The sequence below is a fragment of the Sus scrofa genome, chromosome 12 (assembly GCF_054392235.1).
Source record: "Sus scrofa isolate SSC_HxYL_T2T_F1_AM1 chromosome 12, Sscrofa_HxYL_maternal_Yorkshire_Landrace_v2.0, whole genome shotgun sequence".
Classification (NCBI taxonomy): domain Eukaryota; kingdom Metazoa; phylum Chordata; class Mammalia; order Artiodactyla; family Suidae; genus Sus; species Sus scrofa.
This window is the reverse complement of record NC_139394.1, coordinates 36,330,526-36,338,485: the sequence shown is the minus strand read 5'-3', so window position 1 is coordinate 36,338,485 and position 7,960 is coordinate 36,330,526. Positions and strand designations below refer to the sequence as shown.

Sequence of the window (7,960 nt, the reverse complement as noted above, 5' to 3'; positions counted from 1 at the left end):
GTCATATGGAAGTTCTATGTATAGATTTCTAAGGTATCTCCAAACTGTTCTCCATAGTGGCTGTACCAGTTTACATTCCCACCAACAGTGCAGGAGGGTTCCCTTTTCTCCACAGCCCCTCCAGCACTTGTTATTTGTGGATTTATTAATGATGGCCATTCTGACTGGTGTGAGGTGGTATCTCATGGTAGTTTTGATTTGCATTTCTCTTAAAACCAGTGATGTTGAGCATTTTTTCATGTGTTTGTTGGCCATCTGTATATCTTCTTTGGAGAAATGTCTATTCAGGTCTTTTGCCCATTTTCCCACCACTTTTTTTACACTCAGAAGTCAAGTTGATCCTGTACCATCTGAATTTGTTCAAGGCCAACATCATCATTATTAAAGATTATTACATGCCAGCTACCATTTATTGAGTTCTTACTCAATTCCTCAAGATCATCCTAGTGGGTTACACATTTTTTTCATGTAATTCTTATAAGTTATCCTATTAGACAAATATAGTTGATTTTCTGCTGTAGTTTGTTTTTATTTTTGTCCCCTACTCCCCCAACCCCCCTGGCTTTCTCATTTTGTAAACTAGGATTCAGGAAGATAAGTTGAAGAGACTTAAGGCCAGTTTCTCCTTTCTATGACTTCATATCAAACCTCTTACCTCTAGGAACTAGAATTATAGAAAACATAGTCTGTGTTCTTCCAAACTCAGTCATCAGAGTCAGTACCATGCACACAATCTATAGCTAAGCAAAAGAGCAACGGATACCTTGGGTATCAAACTATTATAATAATAAATAGATTTTAGTTTCTTTTTTTTTTCTGTCTTTTTATCTTTTTCTAGGGCCACACCTATGGCACATGGAGGTTCCCAGGCTAGAGGTCTAATGGGAGCTGTAGCCTCTGGCCTATGCCAGAGCCACAGCAATGCAGGATCTGAGCCACGTCTGTGACCTACACCACAGTTCACAGCAACACCAGATCCTTAACCCACTGAGCAAGGCCACAGATCGAACCTGCAACCTCATGGTTCCTAGTCGTATTTGTTAACCGCTAAACCATGACAGGAACTCCAGATTTTAGTTTCTATCAAAAATCAGGAGAGAAATGAGTGATACATAACTGTCCTCCAACAGCATGCAGGCTAGTGAGGTGTGAGAGACACATGCCAACAGGTCAATACACTTCAGTGTGATAAGTGGGAATGCAGTGTTGGTGTAAGGCTGGTCAAGAAGGTTTAAACTGAATCACAAGCACGAGTGAAGTTTAACTGGACAATGATATGGGGGAAAGTGATCTAGACTAAGGAAGAATATGTGCAAAAACATAATATTGAGAGAGACCAGGGTACCACTAGGGAATTGCAAGTAATTCAGTGGGTCCTGAGTGCAGGGGATTAAAGGTTGGGTGAGGGAGGGATCTTGAGATTGTAGGGCAAAGGTCAGTAAACTAAGGCCTGCAGGTGGGCCAAGTGTTTTTATAAGTGAAATTGTATTGGAACACAGCCACACTGATTTGATTTCCAAATTATCTGTGGTTGTTCTCTTACTCTGATGGCCAAGTTGAGGAGTTGCCACAGAGACCATTTGGCCTGCAGAGCAAAAAATACTTATTATCCAGTTCTTTACAGAAGAAGTTTGCTAACCACTGCTATAGAGATGTAAAACAGCCAGAGCACAATGATCTTGGGAAACCCTACTAAAGAATTTATACTTCATTCGAAGGAGCAATGGAAAGGCTGATAAAGGATTTTAAGCATGGGGATGACCTGCTCATCAGGTTTGTGTTTCAGGAAAATCATTTTGGCTGCATACACAGAATGGATTGGAGGGAGCTGGACTCATGGAAAGGGCGCCAGTTAGAAACGTACTGCAATAACCCAGATAGGTGAAGACCATGGCCCGAACTGGTACATACCCAGAGCTATGATACAAGGTACTTATGGATGAACATGGTAAGTAGCATTCTCTTTCCTTTTTTTTTTTCTTTCTTTTTTTAATGATTTTTATTTTTCCATTATAGTTGGTTTACAGTGTTCTGTCAATTTCTACTGTACCATAAAGTGACCCTGTCACACATACATATATGCATTCTTTTTCTCACTTTATCCTCCATCACGTTCCACCATAGGTGACTAGATATAGTTCCCACTGCTATACAGCAGGATCTCATTGCTTATCCACCCCAAATGCAATACTTTGCATCTATTAACCCCAGATTTCCAGTCCATCCCACTCTCTTCCCCTCCCCCTTGGCAACCATAAATCTCTTCTCCAAGTCCATGAGTTTCTTCTCTGTGGAAAGTTTCCTTTGTGCCGTATATTAGATTCCAGATATAAGTGATGTCATATGATATTTGTCTTTCTCTTTCTGACTTACTTCCCTTAGTATGAGAGTCTCTAGTTCCATCCATTTTGCTGAAAATGGCATTATTTTGTTCTTTTTTATGGCTGGGTAGTATTTCATTGTGCATATATACCACGTCTTCTTAATCCATTTATCTGTCAATGAGCATGTACGTTGTTTCCATGTCCTGGCTCTTGTGAATAGTGCTGCAAAGAACACGCGGGTGTATGTGTCTTTTTCAAGGAAAGTTTTGTTTGGATATATGCCCAAGAGTGTGATTGCTGGGTCATACAGTAGTTCTATATTGAGTTTTGTGAGGTACCTCCACACTACTTTCCATAGTGGTTGTACCAATTTGCATTCCCACGAACAGTGTAGGTGGCACTCTCTTTTCTTAGATTTTCCTTCTGTGATCTCTTCTCTTATTGTGTTCTTTCTTTGCTATGCCCTTCCATCTCTTCCTCCACATTTTTTCCAGAGTAATCATTCTTTTCCCTTCTTCGAACATTGCATTGACATTTTACCCTGTACCCCTTGTCAAGGTCAAACAGGCAAAAACCAGGGCTTTGTATGTCCTCTGTGGGTGTGCTATTGCTCTAGTGGTTTGTCTCTTCCTAAATCTGAACCACCAACTTAGTCATATGAGCCCTCATGAGCTTCCCTCTTATCTTAGTCTATCCACTGGGCCGCTGCAACTGTTTCTGGATTCTTGCAGTGTTTCTCTGCTCACTCAATGCACTATGTTACTGCTATCCCAGTCTGCACCATTCACCATAAAATTCACGCTTTTGAAGTTGGAAAGACTGTATTCGTTCTCCCAATTTTTATGTATGTTGAGACTAAAGTTGCGACATATTAAATTACTTGTCCCAAATTAAGGCAAATTAGTAGAAAACCAGTTTTCCTAATTCCTTACATGGCACTCTTTCTAGTTCTCTACATCTAACAGCTGTAAGTTCCTGCCTCAATTAGTGAGATAAAATATCAATCCCCATTACTGCTCTGTGATTCCTTCCAAGTTGATGGTTTGAAGGAAGTTCAGATACCTGTGTAGCAGTCTCAGCTACTTGACTATAAATAGATAATTTTCTTAAAAATTCCGCTGACTAGATTCAATTGCTTCCTGATGCAAAAATCCAACTAGTAGTGTCAGAAACTATCCAGAACCCAATTATAAAATAAAGGTGAGGTTAATACCTGGGCTGCAAGTGGGAAAATTATAGGTGATATTTTAACTTTAAAATACAGAAGTTTTGTGGGATTTTATGACTTTCTTTTGGCTGTCGTTTCATATAATTTTGCCTTTTAAATATTTGCTCTCCTCAGATAAGTCACTCACCTTAAGAAATGATGGTCTCTTTTGTCACTCACAAAAATGTCATGTTTTACCATTATTCCATGACAACTTTGATATTTTACCCCTGCTGCGAGTCACACATGACACACTGAAACAAGACGTCAATTTTCACAGCACCGAGTTTGAGGAAAGATGTGTGTGTTACTGAAAGTCTTGATTCCTTCCAGTTAATTCCACAAGCAAGGTCTGTGGAAGACAACTATGAACCCCAGGAAATATCAGTAATGTCAAAGACATATATTCAGGAACAGGCACCTAGGAACTCTGTCTTGATAGGAGTCTTCAAAAGTTGTGTTTTCCAATATGCTTCCACACATGCCTATTCAATTTTTTTTTTTTGTCTTTTTGCCTTTTCTAGGGTCGCTCCCATGGCATATGGAGGTTCCCAGGCTAGGGGTCAAATCGGAGCTGTAACCACCGGACTACACCTGAGCCACAGCAACGTGGGATCCGAGCCGCGTCTGCAACATACACCACAGCTCATGGCAATGCCAGATCCTTAACCCACTGAGCGAGGCCAGGGATTGAGCCCGCAACCTCATGGTTCCTAGTCAGATTTAACCACTGAGCCACGACAAGAACTCCTGCCTATTCATTAAATTACTTAAAATTAAACAAAATTAAAGATTAAAAAGACAAGAGATAATAGGCATTAGCAAGGATATGGGGGGGGGGAAATCCTTGGACACTATTTGTGGGATTGCAAATTGGTGCACTATGGGAAACAGTGTGGAGGTTCCTCAAAAAATTAAAAATAGAACTACCACACAATTTAGCAATTCTACTTTTGGGTGAAAGAAATGAAATCACTATCTAAAGAGATAGCTATACTGTTCATTGCAGCATTGTTTACAACCCTCAAACATGGAGACAACTGAAGTGTCCAGTGACAGATGAATGGGTATATTATAATGGAATATGCTTCAACCATCACAAAAAGGAAATCCTGCCATTTGGGACAAAATGGATGGACCCTAAGTGCATTGTGCTAAGTGTTAATAAGTGAAATAAGTCAGACAGATAAAGACAAATACTGTATGACTTCAATTTTACATGGAAACTAAAAAATTAAACCCACAGAAACAAAGAACAGATTTGTAGTTACAGAGGCTGGGGATGGGGAGATGGGACAAATGGGTGAAGGGACAAATGGCAGCAGTAAACACTTCTCTGTAAGTGTTTACTGTAAGATAAGTTCTGGGGATATAAAGTATAGTATGGTGACATAAGATAAGTTCTGGGGATATAAGTATATCCCCAGGTAAGATAAGTTCTGAGGATATAAAGTATAGTGTGGTGACACTAGTTGACAATACTGTATTATATATTTTAAAGTTGCTGGATCTTAAAAGTTTTCATCACAAGGAAAAAGTTATAACTATATGAGGTGATGGATGTTAATTGGACTTATTGTGGTGATCATTTTGTAATACACATGTGTATCGAAACATGTTGCACACCTTAGACAAATATATGTCTATGTCTCAATAAAACTGGAAAAATACGTAAAATAAAGGAAAATAAAACTTATTCCTAAATAATCCCATAGATTTTGCTAATGCAAATCTTCGTTGCATTCTCAGCCTTTCAAGTCTTCAATGACCACATATGGCCAACAGCTAAAGTATTGAAAGAGTATTGAATAGAGCATTTCTATTACTACAGAAAGTTGTACTGAACAGTGTCATTAGGAAAAGGTGGGGTAGAGAAATGAAATGAATAGCTCTGTAGGGAGGGAAGCCTTCAGCAGGCTTGGTCATAGCACGAGGAATGAACGGGTGCAGGGTGTCACTGTGGCTAGAAAGACATGTGAATTCTAGTCTAGTTTCAGCCTATTAAAAGCTGTACAGTTTGAACACTTTGACTAACATCTCTTTCTTGCTTTTCTTATCTATAAAATATGGGTACGAATTGATGTCATTTTCCTCTAGCCTTGTTTTGAGGATTCAATGAGGATGCAATGAAGCCATGAGCAAAGGGCTTAATGTGATGCCTGGCAGTTCATATGTGCCCAAGAATTGTTAGTGTTGGACCTAGGATGAGGTCATTCATCAAATAACCACTTCATACTGAGTTCTTTCCATCCAGTAGCTTGGATTTACTCACTTCTGAGAGAAGATGCCTATCTCAGGAATTGTGGAATTTAAACAATTATCAGGGAGTTCCCATTGTAGCTCAGCAGGTTAAGAATCTGACTAGAATCCATGAGAATGTGAGTTCGATCCCTGGCCTCGCTCAGTGGGTTAGGGATCTGGCATTGCCATGAACTGTGGTGTAGGTCGCAGGTGTGGCTCAGATCCCGTGTTGCTATGGCTGTGGTATAGGCTGGCAGCTGCAGTTTCAATTGAACCCCTAGCCTAGGAATGTCTATACACCTCAGGTGTGGCCCTAAAAAAAGAAAGAAAAAAAATTATTAGAAGAGAGGTGAAGAGAAATCAACATCTAGCTGGCGAGTACAGTATCAGAAAGGATTTCAAACAGCTCCAGGGATCAAAAACCCAATTAATATGTGACTTAAACCAGTAAACCAGTAAGAGGTTTATTTGTGGAGGGAATTATCACTGACCTAGATGCCTCGATTTCCTAGTCCACCATTTGTACTGCATGGCTGTCATCCCCACAGTGGTACACGTCAGTTGCTCTTTCAGGCATCCTTTCTATATTCTTGGAAGGATCAGATGGGATTCATCTTTTTATTTAGGAAAGGTGTCAACCTCCTTCAACATCTCATTGGCCAGAAGTACTCTGTGCCAACTCTAGTGGTAAATTTACTTTCAAATAAACCACATAAATTTGCCCATATCTTTGCATTTTTAACTGACAAAGAGGCAATTTTACATGTTACAATCTAAGAGTTCGGCACACTGCCGCCCTGAAAGTTGGGGTTCCATTGGAAAGAAAGAAGGAGAGCAGAGACATTGGGCAAGCAACTAACTGTGTCTACAACTAGCTCCCTCCTTGTACCAGGCACCATTGAGTCCTGCACCTCCTGATGGCAAATGTTATCTATCACCTCTGAGAGAAGGGACCAAAGTTTACTCAGTTGAAAGACATGGAGTGGGGAAGGAACACAAGACATTTTGTCTCAAAGTTCATGCGTACCCCATCATTTTCTCACAGATAAAAGCAAAAATGAAAAAGCTCCTTTATAAGAAACACAATGTTAAAAGTATACAAAAGGTTTGATCATGGCAGATGAAATATTGCACAACACTGTTGAAATCACCCACAGGTGTGTGTTCTTTTATCGGAAATCTCATGACTGGGATGAAACACAATTCCACGTAAGTGGAGGGGAAACATACTGGCTCATTTTGTTAGAATTTAATTCAATTTCCATGATTTCCTCCTTCCCTTGGAGGGAATGATTATCTGACTTGCAGCTGAGAGAACTAGGCAAGATAAGCTTAAAGACAATATTAGATGAGAAGAGGGTATTGAGGTTTTTTGTTTGTTTGTTTCACTTTTTTATTGTTTTTTTTTTCCAAAGGAAGAAATTTGGATGTTGAAACAAATCCACAGAATTAAAAATGACTTGTCTGAGTAATATAAAACTGGTCCCTCTATCTGGATGATTGAATTCCATGGTTCACCTCTCATAAGACATTTTTTTCCATTCCCATGGTTTTATTATTATTTTCAATAATTTCCCAGCCTTTTTCTCCAGCTCTTTTTGAGGTTCCACCCTGTGTGTTCAGCTGCCTATTGAATGTCACACTTGAGTGTTTCATAGGGCACCTCTCCATTAACAGATCCAAACTGTCTTCATAATCTCTCTCCAAAACAATATAAAACAAAACACCCCTCTCCTAGTGCATTTCCTCTAACCAAATGACAGGACCAAGCACCCAGTTACTCAGACCCCAAACCAAGAAGTTATCCTTGACTCTTCCCATTTCTTTATCCCATCATCTCCAGTCAGTTCTTCAAAGCCCTGCAATAGCACTTCCTAAACATTTCCCAAAACCAGGCAGTACATTTGCAATGTACCAGGGAAGTTTTCTCCATTGTAAGAAAATATTTGTAGAGCTTAACTAACTAAAGGAAGTCACACTCCTAAGCTGAACCAGAGATGGCCTGGCTAGGATGGTGCCATCTGGTTCCAACATTGATGTTCCATCTCCATGGAAAACTTCAGAGAACCCTTTTGTCCACAAGTGCCTGGCTTATTCCAGACCATGGTAGAATCCTACTTCTATTAAGGAACTGGAAGCAGATGATATAGTTGGTGAAGATTTAAATGTAGCCTCATTTCTTCCAAAA

At 39.7% G+C, this 7,960-nt stretch overlaps 1 long non-coding RNA gene across 1 annotated transcript in view; it reads left to right on the top strand.

Annotated features, from left to right (window-relative positions):
* Nucleotides 1–1,609: 1,609 nt before the first annotated feature.
* LOC110256030 (uncharacterized) overlaps nucleotides 1,610–7,960 on the top strand; it is a 34,692-nt gene continuing 28,341 nt past the window's right edge. Inside the window, exon 1 of the long non-coding RNA XR_002337188.2 lies at nucleotides 1,610–1,948. This is a non-coding gene — a long non-coding RNA (uncharacterized LOC110256030). The remainder of the gene's footprint in view (nucleotides 1,949–7,960) is intronic.